Below are 17,308 nucleotides of genomic sequence, written 5' to 3' on the forward strand. Positions count from 1 at the left end.
AATTTGTGTGTAATCTTTATTTGAAAGTTGTGAACAACTTTCCTTCTTTTGAACCCCGCACCTTGTTACATTTTATGCATCACAAGCTAATAGGATCCTTTTGTGACCAAGCTGTTATAGTCATTTTAAGTTGTGAATTTTATTCAAAATTACTCTAGCTTAAATTTTTGGTGAGTCACCTTCATTTTAGTTCAAGTTATATTACATGCATTCTCTCTACCCCTTTCCCTACCAACTGAAAGTCAGTTTGAATAGGTGATTAAAGGGAAGTTATCCCTTCATACTAGAGGTAGTTCCTTAACATGACATACCCACAAGCCAAGGATCATCCCATGTTTCACTAAATTTTTGGAAGTTACTTTTCAACACAATGGTGCAATCTAGGTGACAACTGGTTTGATATCTAGAAACTTCTCGGGTGGTGTAAAAATGCTTATATAAGGAATTTATGCACATTGTCTAAGACAACTTTAGGTGATAATTTGTAGCTTTGTGTTGTAAATTATTGTAAGGAAGGCACCCGTGTGGGTTTGCATATTGTATTTCAAAATTCTATAATTTCATATTTGTGGTGATAATAAGAAGCCCATATTTTGTTCTTGCAAATTGTTGTTTTTTCTTTGTTTCTATTATGTGTTTGTGTTATTAAGAGGAGCACCCTTCATCAAGTGGTATTAGAGTAGGAGTTCCTAAGTATGTAAATAGATCACTGACAGGCAAGAAATTTATACTAGGACTAGGGTTTGGGTTGAGCGTGTAGAGAGATAACTGATTATGAGGTAGTTTACTCTAGGATTTCATCGAAAGAATGAAAATACATCTATAAAGAGAGCATGGTGGGAGAGTTATAGTTGTTACACCTGAAGGTTTTAGATCACTCCAAAGAAAAATGCAAGCATTGTTAGAATAGATGCACACATAGATAAATTTGGTCATAAGAGATGAAAGTGAGGATGAAGGTGAAGAGGAAGTTTTAAACCCAGAAGAAGAAAGAATTTTCAAGGCCATATCCAAGATTGGAAAAAGACATGTGCTTGAGGTTCCCACATTTTTTGGAAATCTTAACCCAAAGAAGTTGATCGATTGGATCAATGAATTGGAAGAATACTTTGAGTATGAAGATATTGAGGATCCTAATAGGGTCAAGTTTGCAAAGGCAAAATTGAAGGGACATTTGAAGATCTATCGGTAGGAGATTCTATTAGAGTGAAACAAAAGAGGGAAGGACAAAATCACCAAATTGGATCGGATGATAGATAAATTGAAGCAATAATTAATTCTCGTAGATTATGAGCTTGATCTGCTAAATAAAATGCAAGGGTTAAAATAAGCAGGAATATTTGTCTGGGAGTAGCTGAGTCTTATCTGAATTAATAGTATTGAAGAGGCATACTAGTTTTCCCTAAGAGTGGAAGAAAATTTGAACAAGAAGTTTAATAATAATAATAGTGAAAGAGGTCACAGTGGAAGATCTATCAAATAATCTTATGGAGGCTTAATGATGATCAAAAGAACAAGGATGAGGCTGGCAGTAGCAATTAGAACTATAGGGAAAATAATTCCAATTGTTTCTAGGATCATAACAATAGAGTTAGAGAAGAAGAGGAAGAGGGAAAGGGTCCGGAAGAGGAAGTTTTCATGGAAAAAAATTTCATTGCGGAGAAGAAGGGCATAAAGCATTTGAATGTTCTCAAAACCAAGGATGAATAGATAAAAGGAGTGAAGGCTAGGATAAAGTTACACATGTTGATGAAGACATCAAATCATCACATTCTAAATATGCTAAAAGAGGAGAATTCTCAGTTATTCAAATAGTCTTGTTTAGTGGTGAGAATGAACCTGATCAAAGGAGGAGTTTGTTTCACACAAGGTGTAAATATGAAGATAAGTATTATGATATGATCATTGACAGTGGAAGAAATGAAAATCTTCTCTTAGAAAAGATAGTCACAAAGTTAATTCTCAACAGGCAGAAACATCCACATCTGTACCATATTGCCTAGGTGTAGGATGACCACAAAGTATTGGTCAATATGCAATGTCCAGTGAAGTTTAACATTAGAAGTTACCAGGATGAGATGCTTTTTGATATCATACATTTATTAGAATGAATGTTGATGCTATCTCATTGGAGAAGTATCCTAAGAATTTTTAGAGTATGTGAGAGATTGTTAGCATGATTGACATGTTGCATTCATGACTATGTTTTTCATTGATGTCGACATAGCAGTATTTCTGAGAAGACTAGTAGAGTAGCATACAGAGAATGAGGTAATATGGATAGATAATTGATGATCTGATCAAGAATGATTAAGGATGTGTTCTACATTGTATCTTGATGTCAAAGTTAAGTGTACATGAAGTAAGTTGAAGACATGCAGAAGATATTCTTGATTTACAAATCGCAGTATACAGACAAAGTATCTAAGAAGTAGTTTATGGTGATTGATTTGTATCTCTTTACTGAGATAGAATCACGATATGCGAGGTTAGACAATAATAGTAGATAGTCTGATAATGATGTAAGTGAGTGCACAAGGTTTGAGGTTGCACGTGTGAGAAGCTGTTAAAAATGTGAGACAAAAATATTATTTAATTGTAAGTTAATTAATTATCTTAATGAGGTCCTATTATAATTAATTGAGAAAGCCTCAAGGCCAACTCAAGGAATTTTTTTGAGGACAAGGTGTAAAGGAGTGTTATTTTCCTTTTAGTAAAGTGTGGATTGGATAAGCATAAAATGTGTGAATTGCACAAACAAGAGCATAATATTTGGTAAATTTGAGTAAGTGATCCAAGGGATTATTGGATGTGAAGCTGGTGATCTGTTGTCGAGATCAAAAGAAGAAGATAAGTTTGGTTGACATGATAGAGGAAGAGGAAGTACAAATATAGTTTATTCCTATTATTCAGCAAGGAATAACACAGAGATCAATTGGATAGTGAGTTCAGTTATCTTTCCCTTGGAGTTGTTTGGATGGTGGGTCCATCTACCTTCTACAACTCCTAATAGGGATTCAAAGTCTCCTAACAAGGACTAATATGTACATAATGTATTTCATTGACTCCTAACAGGGTCCATCCTCTAACAAAGGATATTTATATCGGTACATCATTTTGTGGGTACCACCACACTGGGGTTTTCCTTTTGATCAAGGGTCTCCCTAGTTAACATATCTAGTGGTATTGTGTATGAGTATCTTGTTATGGTTGCCAATTATATTGCCCACATGGTTAAGGATTATTAAGGTTGATAATTGCTATAATAGTTGGATAACTGATTAACCCCCTCTTTCCCCCTCTCTATTATATTTGTGGACTTTACTTTCTAACAATTGGTATCAAAGCATTAGGTACTTGAAGATAAATCTTAATAGCTTTGGGAGATCAATAGCGAGCACTTAAAAAAAGAAAGTCCTAAGTTTAATAGACTTAACTATGATAGCTGAAAGGAAAATATGAAGACTCATTTTCTATGTATGTGTCCAAGATATTGGCTTTTGACAAAGAGTGACAAAGAAATTGTGGAAGGAAGCAAGCTTGAGGAATGCAGTAAAGTTGACAGAGATCTGTTCATGTGTAATATGCGAGCCAGAGAAGCATTACTATTAGCTCTTCCTAATAATGAATACAGTCAGAGTTGGATATGTTTGTTTCAATATGCTAAAATGATGAAACATGAATCTATGAGAATCTATATTGGTAGGATATCTAAGATTGTTGTAGGAATTAAGTCTTGTGAAGTATCTAAAGAAGAAGATAAGATTGTAGGGAAAATTTTTAAATTTTTATCACCACCATTCAAACAAGTAGCACATATGATTGAACTTTTGATACCCTATACAAAGAATTTCACCAAGGAGACTTTGCTTGGGAGATTGGAAGCAGCAAAATCAAGTTTGAGGCAGTCTAGATAATTTACCAAAGTAGAAATAGTCTTTAGTGCATTGAGTGTTCACCCGCGTTACAAGAATTGCAAGCACAAATGGAGACTATGCTAGACACAGGAGATCCAAATTTGAAGAAGATAGGAATATTGAAGAAGGAATCACCCTTCTTATGAAAAGAGAATTAGATGGTAAGAAAATTTTCAAATTTTGGACTTGTTATGAGTTTGGTCATTTTGCTTCTAAGTGTCCTAAAACAGAGAAAAGGTATAAGAGAAATTTCAAGCCTAGAAGACCTAGAGATTATTTGTATTCAAATAAAGACAATGAATCTAAGGAAAGAGTTCAGAGTGAAAGTGATGATGAGTTAGGATTTGTGGATATAAAAGAAGAGAGTTTTGAAATTGAAATTAGAGAAGAAAAAGTCCTACTTTCTCAAGGTGAAAAGAAATCTGATTGGATTATAGATAGTGGATATTCACATCACATGACTAGTGATATGAACAAGTTTGTTAAATTTTGAAATCATAAAGGAGGAATTGTTAGAGTTGGTAACAATGCATCTTGTCACATCATTAGGATAGGATCTATTACTCTTGATGAAAAGACTAACACTGATAGTGTTTTTTTTGTTGATTGCTTGAAGCATAACTTGTTGAGTGTTTGATTATTGGTTGACAAAGGTTATCAGTTGTAGTTCACGGAGAAGACCTACATTATCAAGGATAAGGATGGTAAGCTGATAGGAACATGTACAAGATCCAGAGGTAATGTGTTTCAATTAAATCCTACTGAGATTACTTGTTTGGTTGCAAAAGTGGATAACAGTTCGTTATGGCATAGAAGGTTTTGTCATATAAACTTTGATAACATTGTGAAGGATAGCAATACATTTGTAGTCAAAGATTTTCCTAGAATCATGAAGCCTAATAGTGTTGTTTTCATGGAATGTATCATAGATAAACAAAAGAAGGTTTCTTTTCCGAGCAAGAAGTTCCCTACTATAGAGAAGTTAGAATTTGTTCATACAAACTTGAGTGGCCCTACTAGAACAAGAGGATTCTATAGAGAAAGGTGCTTTATGATTTTTGCTAATGATTTCACTAGAATGACGTGGGTAGAATTTCTTAAAGAAAATTCTAAGGCATTTAAAAACTTCAAGATATTTAAGAATAGAGTTAAGAATGAATCTAGTGTAAAGATTAACTGTTTGAGATCAAATAGAGTTGGAGAGACTAGTACTTCTAAAGAGTTTTGTTAGAAACTACAATTGGAACAATTATTGTGTTGTCATTGATGTCAAATCTATTGGTGAGACCATTTCCTATCTAATCTAAATGTCATGTCTACTTGATTGATGTAGAAGATTAGAGGAGTTGTTAATAACAAAAACATCTAGAGGAAAGATTGAGTTATGAAGAGTAAGCTACAAATAGACATTTGATTAGTTAGACTTTGACAAGACAAAGTGAGTGTTTAAATCATTATGATAGAGGAGAAGATAGTAATGTTCAACTCTTGACAATGTAAGCAAAGATAGATAACTTCTATAAGCTTCACCAAGCAACAGAGTAGAAGACTAAGTAATTTCAATGTATATATTGAGTGATGCCAGTGTTAACCAAGCCACAATAAGAGTAAAGAAAATTCATTATTGACTAAGCATGAGTATCGATCGAGTGCCAATGTTAATGTTGAGCAAGAAGATATTTGGTGACTAAGAAATTCAGTGATGACTAATTGTCAGTACTTAGTGTTAGTCGAGGAAAAACATTTTAACTATTTGCAAGGAATCATAATTTCCAACCAAGTTGATTTATTGGGATATGGATAATGTGTTGAAGATAAGGATTGATGAGTTTGATCATTAAATTTTAGGAGAGAATTAGGTAAATGATCTAAGAGATGAATTCAAGGAGAAGTTTCTATAATAGAAGAGATAAATATAATGATGATTAGATACATTATATCTGATGGATTAAATCATGAACCCTAAGATTTATGGTGTTGATTAAGAGACAAAAGACCAGAACTGCCTATTTAACAAGACACGAAGGTGAATTTTTAATGTATGCATGCATAGAAGAGTGTAGAGTGCAAATCAGTTGTGCCCATGTAGAAGTTCTAGACAGTTGGAGTTGTTACTGATGTTGTTGACTAGCAAATTTGAGTAGAAGGCTTAATCGAGTTGAGAAGAAGTGAAGAGTGATTGCTTGAAGAGTTTTCAAGCAAATCTAATATTGAGATAACAATGGAGGCTAGACAGTAATCAGTATGAGGAGCTCAACAGAGATCTAAACATGCAAAAATGAGTTGTACTAAATAGATCAAACCTGTTGTTACTTTCTAACCATTATGAACTGTATTTGAAATCCTTTTATCAAGGTTAACCTAATTATCATAAGGACCTAACAATCTATGTAAATCCTTTAACTCGATGACATTCTAATGGAATGTTCTAATGTCCTCTAACTAGGCCACTCCTAATAGGGTGATTAAATCCTTTAACAAGGTCACATTTAATAGTGTGTATTGTAACCTTTAATAGGGTTGGCTCCTAATAGGGCTCACTTCAGAAGAGTGAAAATTGATGACATGTTACTGGTGGTTTTTCCCAAATTGGGTTTCCACATAAAATCCTAGTCTTAAGCTTGTGTGGATGTTATTATGATATTTTATTGATAAAATTTTACATTATGCACTTGTTTGCTATTTTATAGAATAGTAGTCAATTAGTTAATGTTGTAAATAGTTTACAGTAGAGGCTAAGCAATGGAATGATAAGATTTTAAATTATTTTTGTGTTTTTTTTTGAATTGGTACATCTCAACCTTGGATAACAAATTCACCCCCCTCCTCCCTCTCAATTAATTCTAAATATTCTAACAATTGGTATCGGAGTGTTCGTTCTTGTAGAGAGTAGTTTGAAGGTACTCAAAGCCAAAGATTATGGCATACAAGAGAGAGAGGTACTAGAGTTGAACAAAGAAAAATTTCCTACATGGAAAAAGTTGACAAAGCTACACATAGCTAGTATTGGTGATCCTGCATTAGATTTTCTGGACAATGCATATTTGAACATAACAATAGTCCCGCTAAGTACTCAACAACTGAAATAAAAGAAAGAACATTATCAGTCAATGTTGGAGATTATTTTAGCCCTAAGCTATGTTGAGTTTGATGACCTGAAGGAATGCAAGAATTCAAAGGAAATGTGGGATAAACTAAAGACCATCTATGGAGGAGACAATAATGTCTTCAGAGCCAAATTAGAAAGTCTAAGAGATAAGTTTGATAAAATGAGAATGACAGAAGGTGAGAACATAGTAAAATATTGTACAAAAATCAAAGCAGTTGTTAATGTTATCAAAGGAGCAAATGGAAAGATTGAAGATGAAAAAATAATTAGCAAGGTATTGAGAACTCTACTTCCTATTTATGCCATTAGGGTTTTTGAAATACAAGAACTAAGATGTACACCAGGTAATTGTATGCCTAAAATGTGAGCATACTTCTATGAGTCATTATATTCAAAATTTCTCAAAAATGAGGTCTCGAATGGCGACTCATAGCTCCCTATTCATGGAGTGTAGGGGTTTGTAATGGAGGCCCTCAGTTTGACCTAGTTTGTGCTCATACAAGTACACCACGAAACAAGAGATTAAATGATCTAATATGCATGCAAATGGAAATGAAAAAAAATAATCTAAATGATAACAATGCAAAAAATGAAATCTAATCTATGAAAAGAAATAATAATGCAGATCTAATCTATGAAAGCAAGATCTAATCTATCAATGCAAGATCTAAGTTAACATGAAAATCAAAGTATGGATCATGATGATGGAAGCCATGCATGCAAGAGAGAATGAGACAAGAAGATAGAAGTTCTCCACAAAAGCTTTAATATTCAAAACTCCTTCTTCAAAAATCACTCTCCAAACCTGCAACATAACAATAGCATAATAATGGGTGTCTCAAAAATGAGGAGAGGACTCTCCCTTATAAAGAAGATTGGATGATCTAGATTCAGAGGAAAAAAGATTTAATCAAGGGTGGAGAAATAATGATCCATGTGAACCAAAGATCCACCAATGAGAAAAGTGGAGTGGTTGAGAAGAAAGTGGAGAAAGGATGAAGATAAGTCCCATATTAAGTGTAGATAAAAGATTTATTTAATTTTTTATTTGTTTTAACTCCTTTTTCATCAAAAAGAGATTTAAGTGGGATATTTTATTTAATTAAAAGGGAGCAAGTTCTTTTAATTAAATAGGAAATATTTAATCAAATTAAAAGAGGAGTTTTTCTCTTAATTAATTAAATGTAGATGAATTATTTAATTAAAAGAGAGGTTTTCTTTTAATTAAATGGAGACTTATTTTATTTAATTAAAAGAGACCAAGTTCTTTTAATTAAATAGGAATTATTTAATTAAATTAAAAGAGAGTTTTTTCTCTTAATTAATTAAATGTGGATGAACTATTTAATTAAAAGAGAGGTTTTCTTTTAATTAAATGGGGACTTATTTTATTTAATTAAAAGAGAGGAAGTTCTTTTAATTAAATAGGAAATATTTAATTAAATTAAAAGAGAGGTTTTTCTCTTAATTAATTAAATGTGGATGAACTATTTAATTAAAAGAGAGGTTTTCTTTTAATTAAACAGGGACTTATTTTATTTAATTAAAAAAGAGCAAGTTCTTTTAATTAAATAAGACTTAAGATAAAATTATCAACCTTAGAAATAAAAAAAATTGAATTTGATCAAGGAAATTGATTCGAATTGATTTAATAAAATATTAAACACCATTGATTTAGAAAATTTGATAAATTGATAAATTGAATAATGGGGGCCCATAGTCTAGGCAACCATTTTAGGGTGCATACAGTAATAACCTAACTCTCAAAGGTGTGATTGGTAGGCTTACTACTTTTGAGATGTCTAATTTTGATAATTACACTCCTACCACAATTGAATATACTTTTAAATCACAGTTGGTTCTTGCAAGAAAGGAAAAGGAAAACATGTGAAAAATAAAAGTGATACTTCTAATGATGAAATTGATGAACTTGAGGCAATGATACCTAGGAGATTTGGAAGAGGAAAAGGAAAATATAAAAGTAAACTTCCTATAATCATTTTTCATGCAGCAAGGTTGGTCATATTGCTGTAAGGTATCCTGATAGAGAAGACAATGATGAAAGAAAGGAGAGAAAGAAAAAAGGAGGAAGAGATGACTAAGACTTCAAGAAGAAGAAAGACTACAAGTACAAAGGTAATAAATCTTGTTATATTGCTAAAGAAGAAACTAACATTGAATCTAAAAGCAATGATGAAGAGGTAATATATATTACTATGAAAGAAGATTCTAATGAAGATGAGAAAACTGCTTTAATTTCTTATGTGAACAAAAGTGATAGATGGATAATTGATAGTGGTTTCTCTAATCACATGACTAGTGATAGAAGTAAATATGAGGACATTAGACCATACAAGGGTGGTTGTGTACAATTTGGTAATGATGTTCCATGTCTTGTAAAAGGTAAAGGGACAATTCAACTAATTGATAAAATCAAATGTGACAATGTTTACTAGGTTGAAGGACTTAACTATAATTTGTTGAGTATTTCACAGTTAAACTAATTAGGTTACATAATTGAATTCCATCACAAAAATGCCAAAATATTTGATGTTGATGCTAAACTGATTGAAAGTGGTGATCAAACAAGAGGTAACTTGTTCAATCTAGATTATCTGATGATACATGTTTGTTTGTAGAATATGAAGATATTTGGTTATAGCACAAAAGGTTATGTCATGTAAACTTTGACAATTTGGTTAGCATTAGTAAAATGAAAAGAGTAAGAGTTTTTTTTAAACTAAAGAAACCTAACAATGCTATGAGCAAAAAATGTGTTAGAAATAGATAATACTGAGGGGGGGGTGAATCGGTATTTTGCAAACTTTTGCCTACAACTGAATATTGTTAATTACTTTATAACTTTCATATGAAAGTAAACCAACAATGTTGAACAGTAAGTATAACCATGCACATAGAAAACTCATAACACTATTGTTTGTTAACTAGGGAAACCTTGGCCAAGGGTAAACCCCGGTGGGGATGATACCCACTAGATGATTCACTAAACAATAGGATCATGTTAAGGATATTGACCCTGTTAGGAGTCTATTAGTTACATATAGTGTCTCGAGTCCTTCTTAGAGGACTAGACCTTGTTAGAAGCCTCAACCCTATTAAGAGTTGCTACAACCTTATTAAGATTTGGTAGAACAATTACAATGAATGCAAGAAGAGCCCACTGCACTAACATGCAATTATACAATTCAATTCCTTCGCAAGATAGGTATACATACAATACTTGCTTTGTTGTTGTAACTCACACTTTCTCTGATCTTACATCAATTTTCACATCACACAAGGCTCGTAGATAGTTCTCATAATAGTTCACATATCACATCTAATCATGCAACTTCCCCATTATCTACGCAAGATAAGATCTTTACTTATACCTTGCACAATCACAAAACTCTGCATTATCAGCCTTCATGTTATCACACGCTTGACATAATATAAAATAACTTATGGAATAATATCTACATAGTCGGCTCAACATAACTTAGTAATTATTTTGTAACCAAAATAGTTGCTAAAGTCATACAACTTTGTTTACTGTTGTGCTATGTTCTACGTTGTTAAGTACCAACACTGATAATCTTAGTATAACTTGTGTTGTATTGTTCGTACACACATGTGCACTGGTACACATCATCGTGACAATGTCACAAACCTTTCCTCAACTATACATAAGCTAACTCTCTGCACATCGTTATTTTTCTTAAGATCTGTACTTTGTGCTACTGCAAATTGTTTAAGACAATTTTCTATCTCTAAATGCATAAATGAAATGTTGAATGCATGTTGTCATAAATAACAATCATCAAGACATCTATCTGACCATATTGCCAACAATCTCCCCCTTTAGCATTGATGGCAACATTTGGAAAAATTTGCCAAGTCCCAAAATGATGTCATACATAACAAAAACAAATAAAAGGAACTACACAAAAATCGTCTCCAAAACATAACAATTTTATTCATGTTTTGATGGATCATTACATTCCTTATCACTCCTTTACATTGATACATACATAGGCTCCCCCTTACATACACATTTTATCTATACAAATTTTCCTCTACATAATACTCCCCCTTTGACATCAATGACAAAGGTGTGAAAACTATATCACAAAAAACTAGTTGCCTGATGTTGATCAGCTTATCATTCTGGATATGCAATCTGCAAAATCAATCTTCAGTCTATCAAAGTCTTTCTTCCAGTTTTCTTTTACTATATCTGATATATTAATGAGTGCACAAAGTGCATAAGATGTCACTTCAACTGCACTTAGGTCAGTATAGGCAAATTTGTCATGGGAATTCTTTGTTGAAAGACATTCCTCCAATTGCCTTTGCAAAATTACAACTTTAGGTGCCAGATACTCTCTTAGAACAAAGAATCTTCTTATTACCTTCTCCTTGTCACATTCAATGCTTCTTACAGCATTGTGGATCTTCTCAATGTCATTCTCAAAATCTTCAATTATGATCTTAGGTTGCTGCAATCTTGTAGTGAGTGTCATATGGCCTTTGATCTTTACATCAAAATCTGATAGGTAAGTGTAAGACATTGTGCACTATCCATACAACTTCTTACCTTCAGCAATACATTTTCTCAATTCCTTGATGTTTCCATCGAGTTCCTTTAAGTCATTGCGCACATTGGTGCACATTGTGTTAAATAGGGATGTGTCATGATTTCTCTACGCTTGTGTTGTTGCTACTTCAGCCAAAGTTGTGAATTCCCCATCAAAGCTCTTCACCAACTCTTTTGCCTTGGCCTGCAAGTTTGGATTTGCTACAGTTGTGGAAACTGACTTTTGCATGTGTTTCAAGACGTTAGCAAGAGTCTTCTCCAAAGACTTGACAGTTTTATTATTCTAATCTTCATCATCAGATGGAATAGATGTTGTTGTTGATGTTCCAACTACTGACACTACTTAAAGTATAGTAAGCTTTAACTTGTTTTCCTCTGCTCTCTTGTTTTCCTCTTTCCCTCTTCTTATTTTCTCTTCTTTACCTCTTCTTCTCTCATCTTCTTTTCCTCTTCTTCTTTTATTTTTTTTTCTTCTACATCGTGTTCCCTCTTTTCTTGTTCTTCTTCTTTTTCTCTTCTTCCTCATTGTCGGAACTAGAATAGTCAGTGATATGGCTAATATTGCCAATAATATTTGCTCCATACCCTGCAAATGGGTTCTCCTTAGTGTCCACAATTATGTGCATACTATCCACTTGCATGGATTCAGTACCCATAACAATATGAGGTGGTGATAGTGCTTGTTGTGTTTCCTCTGCTTCTTCCTCTTCCCTGGAAGGTGTATGGACTTCCACATACACTGGACTATCATCTTTAGCTTGTGTAATAATTTTATCTAATTTGAACATGTTAGAATACAGTATTATCGTTGAGTAATTTTGTTGGTCAAAAGGCAATGTTGCATCATAAACTTAAATAAAAATGGAATTTTGCTCACTCATAAGAAATCATTCATATAAATACCCACACCATGTGAAGGGAAATCAATATGGTGACAACATGCTCAAGTAACCAATAAGCAATTTAGATCAGATGATAAATAAAGCTCACAAGATAGCCAATGAAGCCCCAAGTAAAACGGAAGAAAAAGCCAACTTAGCACCACAAGAAGCAATGTCTTGTTATGTTTTTTGTATAGATGAATCTAAGTAGTTCTCATTAATCCTATATGTCACCTTTGTTGTGGACCAATAGTTGCATGTAATTTGAACACATTCAAAGTACAACATATTGTTGGGAAGTAATTTTGTCAAATATTGCATTCCTTTTAAAGAAAAATGAGGTTTCTCACGCATGTGGAAACCATACATGTAAACACAAACAAGGTGAAGGAGAACAACTTAGTCCAATGAAAGAAAACACAAGCAACCATAACAGTTTGAAGGACCATGTGTAAATACACTACTTTATCTAATTCTTTAGATGTGGTTACGTCAAAATTATTTAATGCTAACATTATTAAACTTCCTCATAACACTAGCAAACCAATGCCTAGGTCATTTGATCAAAAAGAGGATTAATGACAATGCCTATGAAATTGAATTGCATAGAGTTGAACATTTGTCCCACCTTTGATGTCACTAGCCTTTATTCACTCAGTTGCATTGATCATGATCAAGTAGAAGATGAGAAAAATGGGAAGGAAAATGTTAATAGAAATAAACAATCACCAAAGAAGAAAAGGGAGCATATTGAACAAGAACTAGATATTGAACATTGAACAAGCAAATTCAAATCTTATAAGCTACATTTTGTTGAATGAGAAGCCCTGCCTAATTAAAACAACTATTGGGTCTTAGAAGTTGAATTTCTTATGTATAGCCAAGTCATTCCAAATTATCAACCAAAACTAAAAGCATTGGGTTTGTTCAAACTTTTCAAGACAAAGGTAGGATGATGGAAAGCATTTTATCTAACAACCCACCCATGATTAGTTAACATGAGTTGAGGACCCATTTTAGGATCTTTATTGCAGTTTTAAGCATCTAATCAATTGTTTGTTATGACTGGTCCTCCTAGTTGGTAGTTATCCAATATTTGTTGTTGTTGACTTCTAGTTGAATTCACATAGGAGCCTTTTAAAAGAAAGAGTGCATGTAGGATTGAGAAAACAATTGGAAACAATCTTTTTAAAAAGAGGGAAAAATAATTTGTGGAGTCATGTGATGTTGTTCGGCAATAAGCCTTAAGTCCCTGCTCCTTTCCCATAGCTTATTTCCAATTGCCAAATAATAGCTGCCAGTGAACATTTTAATAATACTTGTTACAAACAAAAATCAAAGTTTTAGGTAAATATAAAAAGAGGTCAAAATGGTAAGTTCTTTGTCATTTTTCCAATAAGCAATTGCTCCTAATTTTCAGCCCTTCATTTTTTTCTAAAAAGCTTATTTTTGCTCCATTAAAATAGGCAAATAGTCTAATTTATATTTCATCCATAACGACATTTTTGGTTGTTGGAATAGGAATAGGAAATTGGGAATATGTTTCGTATTCTTTGTTTGGTGTGTTGAATTGGAATTAGGAATATGAATACTTATTTCCATTTTGACCCCTAAATGAGCATGTGTCCATTCCAAAAAAAACATGTTATTGGAATAGCTGTTCCTATTGCCATTATTATTTTTGTTTATTTAATCCTATTTTAAAATCTATTGAAGCAAATTCATCCCCGTGAAAGTTAAAATATTGAATGTCATTGCACCTGTAATAATGCAACAAATACTATGAAAACTATACCATCTAATAAGGTCAATCTCAACTTCGGGCCCGTATCTTGTCACACAAGTATTTACCTGGTATTGAACCTTTAGATATTTCCAAGTTTTCTCTTGAGGGAAGAGGCTCTATAGTGTGGAATACCCTCAAGATTGGTGCTCACTTAGTGAAGCAAAGTTTATTTTGGATTTGCAATAGAGGCACTGAGGCTCTATTTTGGAGTGATTCTTAGAATGGGCATCCTCCTCTCCTATCCTCTCATCCTCACTTGTAAGCTCTTTGCGATTCTTTCCTTTCTACTGGATGGAATAAGGTGGCTCATTATAAGGAGGCTTTTAACCTGGGCCTTGCTATGGGTTATAGATGAAAGAATTCTTCTGATTGGCCATTGGGTGGCTCACTGGGAGATCGGTTGGAACTATCTCAGATATTGGCTTCTAAGGAGTGCAACGCATTGCAGGAACCTGATGTTTTGGCTTGGGGAGGTGCTTCTTCTTGCAAGTATTCTATTTCTTCTAGGTACCTTGTGCTGACGAAGCAACTTTTTGGTGAGGTGGAGGTTTCTTGGTGGAAGAAAGTTTGGAATAGTTTTTCATGGCCTAAGTGTAACTTTTTCCTCTAGATTCTGGTTTACAATCGTTGTCTTACTTGGGATAATCTTTGCAAGTGAGGCTTCCAAGGGCCTTCCATCTGTGTTCTCTGCCGCAATAGTGAAGAGATTGTATCTCACCTTTTTTTCCAGTGCCCCTTTGCCAAACAGATTTGGCACTTCTGATGGAGTGTGTGGGGATGCACGTGCTGGCATGTTTCCTCTGTCTGAATTCTAGGACCGTTTGGGTCATTCCCCTTCCAAGACTTATTTTCTTCAGGTTGCTTGGATTATCGGCCCTTCTCTTATTTTATGGCTTGTTTGGCTTGAGAGGAATAGGAGGATCTTTCATGATTTGCAATTTGAGATCAAGCACCTATGGGGAAAATTTGTTAATTCTCTTTAGGAAACGCTCCTAGCTAAATTTGACATCGGTGGGGGTTTGGATCCTACTGATGCTGGTATTTACTCTCACCTCTCCTTTCCTCTTCATGGTTGCACTCCCTCGATCCCCCACACCTGCTTTGGGAATAGAGCTAAGCAACACTCTCAGTGTGTTAATCGTCAAGGACATTGATCTCCTCTTGAGGCGAGCACTCTTAAAATCAACACTGATGGTTCTTCTTAGGGAAACCCTGGTCCGGCTGGTATTGGGGGAGTTGGGCGTGATAGTTTTGGTGATTCAGTTTCTGTTTTCTATATACAAGGGTTATCATACTAATAACCTCATGGAAGCCCTGGCTATCTTGGTTGCAGTGGAACAGTGTTGTCAAAGTGGCTAGAAAAAAATCATCTGTGAGACTAACTCGCAGGTGGTTGTGAATTTATTGCATAATAGGAATTTTGTACATGTGGATTAGCATTTGGCTCTAGTTATTCAATAGATCATGCAGTTATGCAATTCTCTGGATTCTGTGTCTTTTATACATATCCCTCGTGAGTAGAACGATGTGACTGATTGTCTGACTAAATGGGCCTCTGAACAGGAGCCAGCGTAAAATATTCTTGATCATAGGCTGCTTCCCTTTGATTTATCTCAGATGCTGGTTCAACTTGTGGACCAAGAGAACGCTATGTCATTATCTTTGTTTCATTTGTTATTCAGCGCTCTTTGATATTCAATAAAAACTTTACCCCTCTTTTTGTTTATACCATCTAATAAGATGTCTATAAGTTTTCATAATAGAGACATTTTTACAATCATCTCAGCTCAACGAACTTGTCTCAAGAAAAAATATAATTGAAAGTCATAGTATACATTCACATACAATGCATAAATGCTCACATTATTTTTACCATAGAATCTGAAATTCATTCTTTACATTCGATTCCACACACATGTATAACTATTATGTTCTAGCAATTTATTGGCTCCGTGCATTTTTCAGAGCGTTGTCTTCACTAACATCGACCGCCTGGGTGTTGCCGCGGAGTACAGTTGGATGACTGAGTGCAATATTAAAATATTTTGGAACATGCACAGGTAGGCCGGTTTTTCCAATAGGGAATCTGACGCAGAATCTACCGCAGCCTGTTGCAGACCCTTGCTTGTGAACAAACAACTGCCTCAATCGATCATTTTTGTGTCCTTTGATAGCGAATTTGCTCTCGCTCACCAACAGATAGCCGTGTTTGTATCCTTCTAAAGTTGAACATGTAGGGGAAGCTACTGCTACTATTCCGTAGATAATCTCAAGAAAACCATTGCTGAATTTCCATTCAACCATATCAGTTTTGTATAATCTCCTGTTCAAATTTTGTTCTGCCAATGTTTTTCAATTCCAATTTTTACTTTGTGAAATCAAACAAAGAAAACAAATTTCTATTCCATAATAACAATTCTAGAATAGCAATTCCTAACCCCACAACCAAACGGACCCAAAGAAAAAACTTCTATTCCATAATAACAATTCTAGAATAGCAATTCCTAACCCTGCAACCAAACGGACTCAAAGAAAAAACTTACATCCGAACATTCCAGCTACTTAAATTCAAGCAGAAATTGTGCCGAAACAACTATATGAAATTAGTGACAAAGAATTTAAATTGGAGAAAACTGTTAGCAATTTTTACAAGAGGTCAAGTCTTGTCTTCATAATTAAACCTGAGTAGTTTTCACTACTACATTTCTCCTCTGTGGTAGAACAATAATTTTATGTACTTTGAATGGGAACCGAATACATTATCATTGTTGAGTAATTTTGCTGATATGAGGATGCATCAAAAACCTTTTTTTAATGAGTTCACTCACTGATAGGAAACCACGCATGTTAATACCCACACCATGTGAAGGGAACAACTCAATCTGATGAAAACGAGCTCAAGTAACTATAAGCAGAGTAATCAATAATAAATAAAACTCACCATAAAACGAAGCAAATAATGCCCCCAGGAAAACAGAAGAAAATGCCAACTTAGCATCACAAGAAGCAGCGGCTTGT

This window comes from Cupressus sempervirens, chromosome 2, assembly GCF_028749045.1.
Source record: "Cupressus sempervirens isolate cs-2001-9-10 chromosome 2, ASM2874904v1, whole genome shotgun sequence".
Taxonomy (NCBI): Eukaryota; Viridiplantae; Streptophyta; class Pinopsida; order Cupressales; family Cupressaceae; genus Cupressus; species Cupressus sempervirens.